This window comes from Bubalus bubalis, chromosome 10, assembly GCF_019923935.1.
Source record: "Bubalus bubalis isolate 160015118507 breed Murrah chromosome 10, NDDB_SH_1, whole genome shotgun sequence".
NCBI lineage: Eukaryota > Metazoa > Chordata > Mammalia > Artiodactyla > Bovidae > Bubalus > Bubalus bubalis.
Window position 1 is genome coordinate 81,948,858 of NC_059166.1, and position 16,523 is coordinate 81,965,380.

The following is a 16,523-nucleotide window of genomic DNA, read 5'->3' on the forward strand; positions in this document are numbered from 1 at the left end:
CATGTCCACTGAGTCAGTGATGCCATCCAACCATCTCATCCTCTGTCGTCCCCTTCTCCTCCCGCCTTCAATCTTTCCCAGCATCAGGGTCTTTTCAAATGAGTCAGCTCTTTGCATCAGGTGGCCAAAGTATTGGAGTTTCAGCTTCAACATCAATCTTTCCAATGAATATTCAGGACTGTTCTCCTTTAGGATTGACTGGTTGGATCTCCTTGCAGTCCAAGGGACTCTCAAGAGTCTTCTCCAAAACCACAGTTCAAAAGCATCAATTCTTCATTGCTCAACTTTCTTTATAGTCCAACTCTCACATCCAAACATGACTACTGGAAAAACTATAGCCTTGACTAGATGGACATTAGACAGTCATTACATTAGACAGTAGAAAATAAAAATTTTAATGACAGACATAAATCCAGCTATATTAATAATAATATTAAATGCAAATAGGTTAAATAATCCAATAAATAGGCAGAAATTGTCAAATTGGATAGGAAACATGATCCAACTATTTACTGTCTACAGAAGAAGCTTATTCGGTTCCAAGATACAAATAGATTGAAAGTAAAAGAATGGAAAAAGATAAAATCATGTAAACAGCAACCAAGGAAAGCTAGAATGACTACAATAATATCAAATATAATAGACTTTAAAATGAAAAGAAAATGGTACTAGAGATAAAGTGGGATATTTATAATGAAAGAGTCAAACTATAAGAATGTTATAATAACTATAGACCTATATATGCCCTCAACATCAGAACTCTGAAATACATGAAATAAAAACAAACAGAAATGTAAGGAAAAATAGACAATTTCGCAAAAACAATTCATGAGTTCACTACCTTCCCCCATAATGGATAGAACATCAAAGTAGACTATCAACAAAGTAAATGGAAATCTTGAACATTATATGCAAAACAGTCTGATAGACATCTATAGAAAATTCCACGCAACAACATCAGAACACACATTTGTCTGAGTCTATGCTCAGGATAGACTATGCTAGGCTATAAAAAAAAAATCCTCAATAAATTTAAAGGGATTGAAATTATAGAAAGTATTTATCTGATCACAGTGGAAATTAGAAATTAATAATAGGAAGAAATTTGGGATATTAACAAATAATGAGGAATTTAACCAGTACACTACTAAATAACCAATGGGTTAAAGAGGAAGTCAAAAGAAAAATTAGAAAATATTTTAGGATGAATGAGTGAAAATGAAAATATAATATACTAAAATGTACGAGATGTAATTTAAGCCATTCTCATATGCATGCATGTTAGTCACTCAGTTCTGTCAAACTCTTTGCGACCCCATGGACTGTAGCCCACCAGGTTCCCCTGATCTGTGGAATTCTCCAGGCAAGAATACTGGAGTTGGTTGCCATTCCATTCTCCAGGCATCTTCCCAACCCAGGAGTTGAACCCACGTCTGCATTGCAGGTGGATTCTTTACCACCTGAGCTACCAGGGAAGCTAAGAAATTCTTAGGGAGAAATTTATAGTTGTAAACGCCTACTTGTAATCACATTACTTCATGGTAAATAGATGGAGAAACAATGGAAACAGTGACAGATTTTATTTTCTTGGGCTCCAAAATTACTGTAGATGGTAACTGCAGCCATGAAATTAAAAGACGCTCCTTGGAAGAAAAGCTATGAAAAACTTAGGCAGCATATTAAAAAGCAGAGATATCACTTTACCAACAAAGGTCTGTATAGTCAAAGCTATGGTTTTTCTAGTAGTCATGTATGGATGTGAGAGTTGGACCATAAAGAAGGCTGAGCACTGAAGAACTGATGCTTTTGAACTGTGGTGCTGGAGAAGACTCTTGAGAGTCCCTTGTACTGCAAGGAGATCCAACCAGTCAATCCTGAAGGAAATCAGCCTTACATATTCATTGGAAGGTCTGTTGCCGAAGCTGAAGTTCCAATACGTTGGCCACCTGATATAAAGAGCAGATTCATTGGAAAAGACCCTGATGCTGGGAAAGATTGAGGGCAGGAGGAGAAGGGGACGACAGAGGATGAGATGGTTTGGTGGCATCAGTGACTTGATGGACATGAGTTTGATCAAACTCCAGGAGACAGCGAAGGACAGGGAAGCCTGGTGTGCTGCAGTTCATGGGTTCACAAAGAGTCAGATACAACTTAGCAGCTGAACAATAACAAACACCTGCATGGGGGGAAAAAAAGAAACAATCTCAAACAATGATTAAACATTTCACTTAAGATACTGGGAGGACTTCTGCAGTGGCTCAGTGGCTAAGACATTGTGCTCCCAATACAGGGAGCCTTGGTTTGATCCCTGGTCAGGGAACTAGTTCCCACACGCCGCAACTAAGACCTGGCACAGCCAATTAAATAAAAATAAATATTTTTTTTTAAGATACTGGAAAAAGACTATCAAATTAAACCCAAAGCAAGGATAAGGGAGAAATAATAATGATTAGAACTGAAATAAATGAAATGGATAAAATAATAAAGAAAATCAACAAAAGCTAGAGTTAGTTCTTCAAGGTCAACAAAATTGATAAAACTTTAAAAAGACTCCAATTACTAAAATCAGAAATGAAAGAGAGCACACTATCACCAACCTTACAAAAATAAAAAGAATTATGAAAGAATGCTATGAATAAGAGTGTACCAATAAAAGAGGTAATTTAGATGAATTGAAAATTTTCTAGAAAGACACAAGTTACTAAAACTGCCTCAAAAAGAAATAGAAAATCTGAATAGACTTCTAACATGTAAAGAGACTTCGTTAATAATCAAAAAATGTTTCACAAGGGAAAGCCAATGACCAGGCAACATCACAGGTAATTTATACCAAACACTAAAATAAGAGTTATAATTTTTCATAAATTTTTCCAAAAATAGAAAAGAAGGTAACATTTATTTTTTATTGCTGCTGCTGCTAAGTCACTTCAGTTGTGTCCGACTCTGTGCGACTCCATAAATGGCAGCCCATCAGGCTCCCCTGTCCCTGGGATTCTCCAGGCAAGAACACTGGAGTGGGTTGCCATTTCCTTCTCCAGTGCATAAAAGTGAAAAGTGAAAGTGAAGTCACTCAGTCGTGTCCGACTCTTAGAGACCCCATGGATGGCAGCCCACCAGGCTCCTCTGTCCCTGGGATTCTCCAGGCAAGAACACTGGAGTGGGTTGCGATTTCCTTCTCCAATGCAGGAAAGTGAAAAGTGAAAGTGAAAGTGAAGTCACTCAGTCGTGTCCAACTCTTAGAGACCCCATGGACCGCAGCCTCCCAGGCTCCTCCGCCCATGGGATTTTCCAGGCAAGAGTACTGGAGTGGGGTGCCATTGCCTTCTTTTTTATTGAAGTGTTGTTGATTTGCAATGTTGTGTTAAGTGCACAGTAAAATGATTCAGTTATATATATATGTACACATACATACACACACAGATACTGTTTTTCAGATTCTTTTCCATTATAGCTTATAAGATATTGAATATAGTTCCCTGTGCTATACAGTAGATCCTTGTTGTTTGTTTACCTTATATATAGTAGTATATATAGTTAACCCCATATTCTTAATTTATCTTCCCCTTGCACCTTTCCCCTTTGGTAAGCACAAGTTTGTTTTCTATAACTGTTGGTCTGTTTCTGTTTTGAAAATAAGTTCATTTGTATCACTGTTTTTGATTCCACATATAAGTGGTATCATATGATACCTGTCTTTTCCTGTGTGACTTTACTTGGTATGGCAATCTCTAGGTCCATCCATGTTGTGGCATATAGCATTATTTCATTCATTTTCATGGCTGAGTAATATTCTGTTGTATATATACCACATCATCTTTATCCATTTATCTGCTGATGGACACAGGTTGCTTCCACGTCTTGGCTATTGCAAATAGTGCTGCATTGAACATTGGGGTGCTTGTGTTTTTTCAAAGAAGAGTTTTCTTTAGATATATGCCCAGGATTGAGATTGCAGGATCATATGATTAGAGATTATATTTTTATGGAACCTCCATACTACTCTCCAAAGTGGCTGCATCAAGTCACATTCCCACCAACAGTGCAGGAGGAAACCCTCGTACATTGTTAGGTGGGAATGAGAATTGGTGCAGCCATTATGGAAAACAATATGGAGTTCCCTCAAAAATATTTTTAAATTAAAAAAATTTTAAAGCTTAAAAATTAAAATGATCCCACTATTCTGCTTTTTTGTATATAGTTAAAGAAAATGAAATCAGTATCTCAAAGAGATTTCTACACTCCCATGATTATCGCAGCATAATTCACAAGTAGCCAAGATGTGAACAGTCTAACTGTTCATCAGCATATAAATAAATAGAATGTGGTATATGTACACAAGGGACTATTATTTGCAATAAAATAAAAGTAAATTCTGCCATTTGTGACAACATAGATACACCTGGGAGGGCATATGCTAAGTGAAATAAATGAGACATAAAAAGATAAATACCACATGGTGTTGCTTATATATGGAATAAAAAAGTTTGTATTTCATAGACCCACAGAGTAGAATGTTGGTTGCCAGAGTCTGAGAGTGGTGAAAATGAGATGTTATTCAAAGAGTACAAACTTACTGTTATAAGATGAATACATTATGAGGATCACAGCATGGTGAGTATGTAAATAGATCTTATAGACCACACACAAAAAAGTAATTATGCGAGTTGATGGATGTGTTAATTGATTGTGGTAATGATTTCATGACCTATGTATATATTCACCACATTGTATACTTTAAATATATATAATTTTATACCTCAATTAGATCTCAACAAAGCTAGTGGGGAAATCTACAAAACATTGCTGAAATAACTTAAGGAGATCCAAATAAGTGGATAGAAATCCCTTGCTCATAAAACTTAATAGTAAGATGACAGTATTCTGCAGATTGATCTGCACATTCAAAACAGTCCCTATTAAATTCTCATTCGAGATTTTTACAAACATTGACAAGTTGATCCTAAAAGTATTTTTAAAAATGCAAGAGACCCAGAATAGCCAAAATGATCTTGAGAAAGAACAAAGTTGGAGGACTCAGGCACCTGACAACTTCAAGTCGTATCATACAACTGCATTAATCAAGAGAGTGTGGTGATGCAGACATAGAAAACAGACCTGTAGTTGCCAAGGAGAGTGGGCAAGGGACAGTGGGAGTTTGGGATTAGCAAATACAAATATATACAGAACAGATGAACAACAAGGGTCCTGCTGTATAGCACCGGGAACTATATTCAATATCCTGTGATAAACCATAATGGAAAAGGATATAAAAAAGAATGTGTGTGTGCATCTGAATCACTTTGCTGTTCAGCAGAAATTAACACAACATTGTAAATCAACTATACTCCAATAAAAAGAAAAAGAGAGAGTGGTGATTTCATGAGGATAGATTTATAGATCAGTGAAATAGAACTGAGAGTCCGTATATAAACCCTCACCTTTAAGTTCGGTTGGTTTTTGACAAGGGTGCCAAGACCATTCAAAGGGAAAGAATTGTCTTTCAACAGATGGTACTGGTACAACTAGATATCCACATGCAAATGAATTGAAGTTGGTTTCCCTCTTTACCTACATACAAGAAAATGTAACTCCAAATGGATCACAGAAGTAAATATAAGAGGTTAAACTAAAAAACTCTTAGAAAAAAACATAGGAATAAATCTTTGTATCATTGGGTTAGGGAAAGTCTTTTAGATATGACACCAAAAGCACCAACAATATTAATAACAAAAAAATCTATAAATCAAATTTCATCAAAACTAAAAACTTTTATGATTCAAAGAACACTACCAAGAAATTGAGACGATAACTCCCAGAATGAAAGAAAACGTATATAAATCATGTATCTGATAACAGATTTATATCTGGAATATGCAAGGAACTCTTACAACTCAGCAACAAAAAGACAAACCTGCTTTTTAAATGGGCAAAATATCTGAATTGACATTCCTGGCAAGTGAAAAGTAAAAGTGAAGTCACTCAGCCGTGTCCGGCTCTTAGCGACCCCATGGACTGCAGCCTACCAGGCTCCTCTGCCCATGGGATTTTCCATGCAAGAGTCCTGGGAGGGGGGTGCCATTTCCTTCTCCGAAAGAAGATATACAGATAGCCAATAAGCCCTTGAGAAGAGGCTCAATGTCATTGGCTATTAGGAAAATGCAAAATAAAAGCACAGTGAGATAATGCTTCCAGCCCACTAGGATGACTGTACTCAGAAAGACAAGTAATGACAAGCGTTGGTGAGGATTTAGAGAAACTGGAGTCCTTGGACACTGATGGTGGGAACGTTAAATGATGCAGCTGCTGTGGAAAACAGTTTGGCAGCTCCTCAAAATGTTAAGTAAAAGGTTATCACATGACTCAGCAATTGCACCCTTAGGTAAATATCCAAGAGAAAGGAATACATATGTCCCCATGAAAATTCATAAATGAATGTTCATAGCAGCGTTAGGCATACTAGCCAAAAAGTGTTTTCACACTTTGAACAGTGTTTGGACATTGTTCCCAAATCTTTAACAACTGGTAAATTATAAACAAATATTGTAGCAGTGTGAAAAGTGAAACTCATATTTCTTTATAATAATGTCAATATTTTCATGGTACATTATTTGACAATAAACATGTCAATAAATGATATATTATTTGACAATAAAAATGAAATACTAACACATGCTATAACATGAATGAATCATAAATATCATGCTATATTAAAAAGGCAGTCAAAAGGGGTCACATATTGTATGATTCCATTTTTATGAAATATCAAGTGTAGGCATGTCTATAGAGACAGAAAGTAGATGAGTGGTTGCCAAAAGCTAGAACTGGTAGTGGGGGAAATAGGGAGTGTCTGCTAATGCATACGGATTCCTTTGGGGAAGTGATGGAAATGTTCTAAAATTGATTTGATTTTGGTGATGGCTTCGTAACTCTGTGAGTATCCAAAAAAATTAATTTAGTATTTTAAATAGATTATTTAGTATGTAAATTATATCTCAAAACTGTTAAAATAATAGCAAAAATTTTTTAATTTAAAAGAAACACCATTGGGCAAGTAAGTTTCAGACATAATAATGACCATAAATAAGAGAGTCCTGGGAGAAATTTGTGGAAGTGTAAAACTTCCAATCTCACAGATTAAAGAACCTGATGTGAATATAGGTGGATCTGGAAGGACCGAAGACATTTCATATAGAGAGTAGAAATACATGTACAAAAGCCAGTACTTCCAGTCTGTCTGTTTTCTAACTTACCCTTCACACTATCACAGGTGAGGTCTTTCTAAAGGCAAAATTCTGAGCAGTTCATTCCCTGCTCAATGCCCTAATTACTCTGCTCCTTAACTCCAGAGTAAGATAATGGACCTTTAGTATAATACTGAAGCCTCTCACACCACTTGCCTGAAACTACTCCTTGTATTCCATTCTCCTGCAATACCGTTCAGTTTATGGTTCCCTAAACCTGGGATTTCTTTGGAAGGAATGGTGCTAAAGCTGAAACTCCAGTACTTTGGCCACCTCATGCGAAGAGTTGACTCATTGGAAAAGACTCTGATGCTCGGAGGGATTGGAGGCAGGAGGAGAAGGGGACGACAGAGGATGAGATGGCTGGATGGCATCACTGACTCGATGGACGTGAGTCTGAGTGAACTCCAGGAGTTGGTGATGGACAGGGAGGCCTGGCGTGCTGCAATTCATGGGGTCGCACAGAGTCAGACACGACTGAGCGACTGAACTGAACTGAAACCTGTCATATTTTTTTTTCTATTTTCTGAGCATTCAACACTCTGCTCAGAGGACTTTCCACACACACATTTTCTACACCTGCCTGGTAAACTCAGATTTATTCTCTCATACTTGGCTTAACACCAGCTTCTTCTTGACATATGTTGGCCTCAAATAGCATGTACTGACCTGTCCTCTGCAATACCCATGCAAGTTATGACTCCTCATGTATGATAATTATTTGTTTACATGGTGGACTTTTACATCAGACTATAGTCCTTCCTTCTTTGTATCTTCAGTGTCAAGGAAAGCACTTATTGAAGGACTGGATGGATGGATGAATTACAAACTAATTACAAGTTCTCAATCATCTACTTTAATCTTAGTGTAGTTTGAAGTACCTAAATGATCAATCTGATGGCTTCCTAACTAATAGGACTTTTAGAATAATTTTTTAAGTTTTCAGAAAAAGCTTTAGAGATTATATAACATTGCTTTTCATGCAAACTGATCTTTCTCTTACTCTTTTTCCTAAAGGAAAACAAGTACTCCATGGGGAAAAAAAAAATGTTAAAAAAAAAAATAGACTTCCCATGATATACATTCACTATTGCAATATTCATTGTATCAAACAATGGAATTTAGCTTGATACTTCCATATTTGGGTGTTAGGAGAAGTTTTTTTAAATAATTTTATTTATTTATTTATTTTTGGCTGCACTGGGTCTTCATTGCTTTCTGTGGGCTTTCTCTAGTGGCAGTGAGTGGGGGTGGCTATTCCTCCCTGCAAAGTGCAGGCTTCTCATTGCAATGGCTCCTCTTGAAGCAGAGCACAGGCTCTAGGCACGCAGGCTTCAGGAGCTGTAGCTTACAGGCTCTAGGGAACAGACTCCATATTTGTGGTTCTCTGGACCTAGTTGCTTTGCGGTGTGTGGAATCTGCCCGAACCAGGGATTGAACCCATGTCCTCTGCATTGGCAGGCGGATTCTTATCCACTGCGCCACCAGGGAAGTCACTTATCAGGTTCACATAATGAAAATATATGAAATTGTAATTATATTTAATTAACTATAACTATGCATGAAAGTAAAAGTGTAAGTCACTCAGTTGAGTCCAACTCTTTCTGACCCCATAGACTGTAGCCCACCAGGCTCCTCTGTCCATGGAATTCTCCAGACAGGAATACTGGAGTGAGTTGCCATTCCCTTGTTAAGGGGATCTTCCTGACCCAGGGATTGAACCCGGGTCTCCTTCATTGCAGGTGGACTCCTTACCATCTGAGCCGCAAGTTCCTCCCATAATCTTGTATGCTGCTGCTGCTGCTGCTAAGTCGCTTCAGTCGTGTCCAACTCTGTGCGACCCCAGAGACAGCAGCCCACCAGGCTCCACCGTCCCTGGGATTCTCCAGGCAAGAACACTGCAGTGAGTTGCCATTTCCTTCTCCAATGCATGAAAGTGAAAAGTGAAAATGAAGTTGCTCAGTTGTGTCCAACTCTTAGTGACCTCATGGACTGCAGCTTACCAGGCTCCTCCGTCCATGGGATTTCCAAGGCAAGAGTACTGGAGTGGGTTGCCATTGCCTTCTCTGATATAATTATATGTAAATACTAATTTGGAGATTGTGACTGAAATGTGTTTTTAAAGACCTGTCTAATACATGCTGTATGTGGATAATGTAACGAATAGATGTTATCACAGGCAATTCATTATAACATTTTTTTTTTTTAGTCTTTGGACAGAATGAAAAAATATACTTAGTGATCACAAATTGTACCCAATATGAAAAGTACTGAGTTCCTACTTATTTGAGCATGAAATATTATTTACTGTAATTCTCAATAGTTTTGCTGAACTTGGTTTTCTATTAAAATATCTGTTATAGACTCTTTCATGTGCATAATTTCATTAAAAAATTGACTTTTGGTTAAGAAAAAAGACACCTAACAGTTCTATTTTATGATAAAACCTTTGTTGAGAAAAATGTTTTCATGGTCAAGAGAACTCAACAATAGTTTTGTCAATACAAATAATGCACAATTTTTGTTTCCCGTGTTCCTTTTGTATACCTGAAAGTTTGTGGCTTAAAAGCAGACCACATGATGTTAGATTTTTTTATAATTAAGAATTAGAGAAGGACTTTGCTTTTCCTCTTGAGAGCATTTTTAGAGACCAGTGCAGTTATCACTGAGTTAAAGGCCCATCTGGGACCTTTCTGTCTTTTCTAAGCCCAAGTCTGCTTATTATTAAACTCCAACTAGCGGGCTGGCAAATGGGCCAGCAAGTAGGCCACATTTAATGAAATTTCCAGGACATTTGGGCTAGGCTTAGCTATTAATATTACCATAAGAAATAATAGATTGCTTGGTGCAGAAATAATTTTTCTATCTTAGAATTTTCACAGCTCATGGTATTTTTTTTTTATGGATCTTATCACTTTCCACCTTGCTTTATGGTTGCTTATATGTAATGTTCACTCCTTCTAATGTATTGTAAGTAAGAGACTGACTTTCACTCACCTTTTTATAACTCATACCACTTTTTACAGAGATTTAGCATATAGGAGTTACCTAATCAATGTCATTAGAATGTCAGATTATTCAACTAATTTTTCTTAAATTCAAGTATAGAATTGTGACAATGCCAAAAATGTGTTTAGAGAACATTTTAGTTTCACCGTGATTATATACATCAATGACATAATATTGAAACATGTCCTATAGATCAACATATATGTAAATAAGGTATCATCTTCTTCTCTAGTTCATTTTCTTGAATAGTCAGCAGCTCCCTGCAACACTTCTTCTAAGAGGGCTCCTTGATGTTTCAGCGCCCTCCAGAGGTCTCCAGAATATTCTGACACTTGTCCTTGAAGAGTATGCAGAAACCCACAGTTTTGCATTGGAAGCACAAAGGCTGCTGGAGCCTGCAGCACCTGGCAGGCTCCCAAGAGATAGACGAGATACTCTTCTAAATGTGGAAAGGAAATATTGCATGTGTGCTAAGTCGCTTCAGTCGTGTCCAACTCTTTGCAAACCCATGGACTGCAGCCTGCCAGGCTCTTCTGTCCATGGGATTCTCCAGGCAGGAATACTAGAGTGAGTTGCCGTGCCCTCCTCCAGAGAATCTTCCCAACCCAGGATTGAACCTGTGTCTCTTTCTGTCTCCTGCATTGCAGGTGGGTTCTTTACCACTAACACCACCTGGGAAGCCCAAAAATGTTAAAGAAATTATACTTTACTGCTAATGTTTAATACATGATTGCCAAAATATGGTACTCAATACATCCTGAGGAAAGAAAGGAAGAAATAGATGCTGGTGCCCTCCTTCTTAGTTTGCTTCATCAGAGTGTCCTAATCCTTTCAGTTTATCAGAGTGTCCTAATCCTGACCTTAATCCTAACCTTCACCAGATGGAGAAGGTTAGGATTCAGACTTCCCTGGTGGTTCAGACGGTAAAGCGTCTGCCTACAATATGGGAGACCTGGGTTCAATCCCTGGGCCAGGAAGATCTCCTGGAGAAGGAAATGGCAACCCACTCCAGTATTCTTGCCTGGAAAATCCCATGGACAGAGGAACCTGGTAGGCTACAGTCCATAGGGTCACAAATAGTCGGACACGACTGAGCAACTTCACTTTCACCAGGTGTAGCAGAGACTGTAGGTACCATGCCCTATACCTGCCAGACCCACCTGAGTTCACCTTAGATGCAGTTGGCAGCCATCTAAAAACTTCCCACCTCTAGCACCACCAATATCTCTCTTCTTCCTCCCGGTTCTCCAGCACCACAGGCGTTTGCTCTGCCAAAGATAGTGGCAACCCAGGAGTCAGGGGGATGGAAAGCCACCAGGGACATCCATCAACCCTCGGGGACTGGAAGTTGGTGTCTAAGTGCCGCAGCCACGCTGCATCCAGGCACGGGATTCTGAGGTATATCTCACCTGGTTTCTCTGAAGGTCACTATTGGGGTTGAGCCCAGAGCGGCATCATTATCACACCCTGTATCTCACTGCGCTGCTCCCTCCCTGTGCTTCCGAGGGTCAGCTCCCCAGAAAATGACCTGCGCTTAGTCCTTCCCTTGAGGGAACCCAAGAAGTCAGGGAAATGAACGTATGTACTACATGCTCTAGTTAACAAGCACTCATATAATGGATACCCCTTTTGAAAAGATTTTTCTTTTCTATTGGATGTTATATTTTCATTGGCTGGCTGCAGTAGACTAGTTTCTATTTCTGAAAGATTCCCTTTTAATTTAGTTTTTAATTTGAGTATAATTGCTTTACAATGTTGCATTCGTTTCTGCTGTACAACAATGGGAATCGGCTGTGGGTATACATATATCCCCTCTCTCTTGAGCCTCCCTCCCACCCCCATTCCATGCCTGTAGGTCATCACAGATCACAGAGCTGAGCTCCCTGTGCTCTACAGCAGCTTCCCACTTGTTGAAAAGATTTTGCAAGGAAATTTCATAATGAAAATACTGCTGATCTGTAAGAGCCAATGAACAAGAAAATGACATTACTGACACTTTTCTGAATCTAAGAAAAAGCTCTCTGTCAGCCAAATTGCAGTATAAAAATAATGATAGTCTAATCAGATCTAACAGGAAGTGGACAAAAAAATCAAAATTGTTAATGGAAAATAATAGAGATCTCAGTCTGATACACAGAAGCAGAACAAAGGGAAGCGTAAGGAAGTACAATGGGCTTCTCTGGTGGCTCAGTGGTAAAGAATCCACCTGCCAAGCAGGAGACATGGATTCGATCCCTGGGTTGGGAAATCCCCTGGAGTAGGAACTATGAACCCACTCCAGTGTTCTTGCCTGGGAAATCCCATGGACAGAGGAGCCTGGCGACTACAGTTCATGAAGCCACAAAAGAACCGGACATGACTTAGCAACTAAAACAAGGAAGAACAATGGCTAACAGCATGAATTTGAAGCCAGACTGTGATCTTATTCCAGCTCTGCCATTTATTAGCTGTATAAACTTGAGCAAGTCAGTTCCTCTCTCTGTTTCCGCATCTATAAAACGGGCATAATAATTGTACCTACTTCAGAATAAATTTGTGAAGATTAGCTAAGGTAATACAGCTAAAGTATTTAGAATCATGTCTGATGAGAGCAAGTTCTATGTAAATATTAGACAGTAGAATAATCTTCATGAAATGTTAAGTGTTGAATAGATATTCATCTATCCCTGGTGGCTCAGACGGTAAAGCGTCTGCCTGCAATGCGGGAGACCTGGGTTTGATCCCTGGGTCAGGAAGATCCTCTGGAAAAGGAAATGGCAACCCACTCCAGTACTCTTGCCTGGAAAATTCCATGGATGGAAGAGCCTGGTGAGCTACAGTCCATGGGGTTGCAAAGAGTCAGACATGAATGAGTGACTTCACTTTCACGTTTTTTTCACTTTATCACTGAACAAGTGCCTGATAATCTATATCTGTGTACAAAATTGGGCTAGCTATTGTAGGGACTACTATGAAGTACAACACACAATACTTGACCTCAAAAGGGATAATATAGGGTAAGAGTCTGAGTTAAAGCAGCAGGAATGGTAATGGAAATGAATGGACAAATTTTTAAATTAAAAACTCAGAATACACAGGATATAGTAACCAATTAAATGCAGGCGTGAAAAAGAAATAAATGTAAAAAAAAAAAGAAAACTTTTCCCCCATTCTTCAGCTTGTATGTTAGATAATCTATGTTTTAAATGATGGAGGAAATGCAGAGGGAGAAACAGGCTTTAAAGGAAACATAATGAAATTTGACTTGTGTATTTCTAGTACCTATAAGTACAGATGAACCTGGAGTTCAGGAGAAAGGGACAGTGGAATTTGAACTGAGCTGATCACTGAGAACATAGGAGTCATTGAGATCACCCAAGGGAGACATTGAAAAGAAGAAGGAAAATCCAACATTTTAGAGAGAATGGGAGGACAAATCAGAAAGTCAAATAGTTTGAAACGTAGAAGCAACAATTGTACATTATCATAGAAATGAAGGATGTAGAAAAGTCCAAAGTTTCAACAGTGGCAGCTGCTGTGGGAAGAAAGAGTAGAATGAAGACTGTAAACCCAGGGATATGATGATTAGGCTATGATTGGTTGCAAGAAGTTGTTAGAGACAGTACACCTTGTGGATTGCAACAGTGATACAGACAGCATCTCCAGGAGGAAACTAGAGTTGCTCTGTTGCCACCCATTCTGTTGTCTGAGTGAGCAACACACAAACACTCTCTAAGCCTCTGTCTTCTCATCTGTATAAACAGGGCTGCTGATGGTACCTACTGCATTGGATGCTTGGAAGATTTAAATTGGATAATACATATAAGCTGCACAGTGCCTGGCACACATCATTCACTCAAGGAATATTAGCTATTGTTATTATTAATGATACTATTGCAGTCAGTTAGAGAGAAAATGGGAAGTTAGGACATAAGGGCTTCTCAAGAAGTCTACCAGAAAGAGGAGGGACGTGAATCATTCACTAGAGTAGGAAATAGTGCCAAGAAGGAAATTTTTTAAATTTTAGGATGGAGAGAGGCTTGTGCATGTTTTTAGGTGGAAGAGAAAGGGCCAGTAATTGAATAAAAATACTATTGTAAGAAGCGGAGAGTTCTTTACTTAGATAAGATTGTTTCATAACGGATAAATTTCACAAAGAGATAATATGACAAGTTCAATAAATCAATAACAGAAAGTAATACTTGAGTTGAAACAACGATGGGTGAATCTAATTTATGAAAGCACCTGCAATTTGTTGGCTGTTCTCAAACAAAGTAAGTTATTTCCTCCATGGAGCGCTTTCAGTTTTTCAATTTGTAATTCTTTACTGCTTCTGAAATGAACATAAATTCTTGAAAGATGTGGCTGAGAGTCTGGGCAGGTCTACCTAGATCACCTCCTTCCAACAGTTTTTCTAATCATGTGAGACTTGAAAAGAGAGACAGACAAACACCTGTCTATCTCAACAAACCAGGCGGTCAATCCCCAAGTAGATCTCAGGTTTGGGAATTAGCATCAGTAAGACCTGGTGGAAAACAGTGACTACTTTGTTATCCATAAATAGTCATCAAGGAAGTCAAATAGCCCCTGGTAGTAGATGGAGACCGGTAGACCCACATGATCAAAGAAGTGGGGAGAAGGGAAAACTGAGCAGAGTACAGAATACTTTCATCTCACTACACAGCTTGGTTCAAAAACAGGCGCTTCCAACATTATTATGTTTTTAAAAATGTGATGAACCATTCTGACTGCCAGATGCCATTTTGAGCTTTACCAGAATCATCAACTCGTCATGCTGAAACTTTAGAAAAACTTAACAGCTACCTTTTCATGATCCATTTGACCCTGCACGCAAGTGAAGAAGATCCTTGTAACCCAGTTCCCTAGATCTCTCCAATCCCAGTAGTTCCTCTTTACAAAAGAGCTCTAGTCTCCTGGTCAGTGGAGAGAGTGATGGGGGCCGTGTAACTGGCCAGCCTTTTCTCTCTCATGACGACAGCGATAACACAGGACTCAGCTCACTTCAGTGAAAACGTTTTGACTGAATTCTCACTTTCTTCTTGGCCAACTAGTCTTATCAGGAAAAGAATCTAAAAGACCCATTCCCACTGAGTTGCTGATTTCTGATAATGGTTTATTATGATATCCCTTCAGGCTATTTACATTTGAGGAAGAGAAAGCTTTGATGCTGAAGGTAGGAATTTAAGTACTTTGGAATGCTCTAGGGGAGACCTGTGAAGACTTAGGCCTCTTCCCAGCACTTTACCAATTATATCATATAAACAGCCTACTCTTAGCTCCAACGATTCTTGGCAGGTGACATGGCTGAGGATACTAAGAATAATAACCATATGACCAGAGTCCCAATCCTAAACCCTTTCTAGAAAGAAAAGTCTTCATGATCTAGGAAATCAAGGTAAATTACCTCCTTTCTTTATGGGGCTCTCATCATGGATTGGGAGAAGGCAATGGCACCCCACTCCAGTACTCTTGCCTGGAAAATCCCATGGACAGAGGAGCCTGGTAGGCTGCGTTCCATGGGGTTGCTAATAGTCGGACATGACTGAGCGACTTCACTTTCATGTTTCACTTTCATGCATTGGAGAAGGCAATGGCAACCCACTCCAGTGTTCTTGCCTGGAGAATCCCAGGGACAGGAGCCTGGTGGGCTGCCATCTATGGGGTCTCACAGAGTCGGACACAACTGAAGCGATGTAGCAGCAGCAGCAGCATGGATTAGCTGTGACAATTAAATGTATCTTGTACTGATTTTAAAAAATAAGTTGGTTAAAAATATATATCCCCAACTATTATTCTGTTCTGAGAAAAGAAGAAAGAGGAAGAATGAGGTTCACAGAAACTGTACTCCATAAAAGTAAATCCTCAGGCTGCCTTTAGGAAATAGAGATTTTTCACTGATGAAAAATTTAGCATACGAAAGCACTGGGTAGATACTTATAAGTCAGGTAGTAACATCTGTGAAAAAGACAGTAGGCTAACTATTGTGGCAAATATAAAGGAGACAGAAACTACTAAATCCATGACAACAAGTGTGAGAAACAGATATTACCCGGTGCAGCTGTGTGTGTCTGTGTGTCTGTGCGTGTGTTAGCGAGGACAGAATGTGGATGAAGGGCATAATAAAGTAATCAAAGCAGGCAAAGACATAGAAATTCCTGTCTTTATATAGGGCAATTACTCTCATAAGTTTTTTTGTAATTTTCTTCTCATATCTACCTTAAAATATTAAAATAAATATTAAATTTTATTTTAAAAATTAAAATAAACATTAAA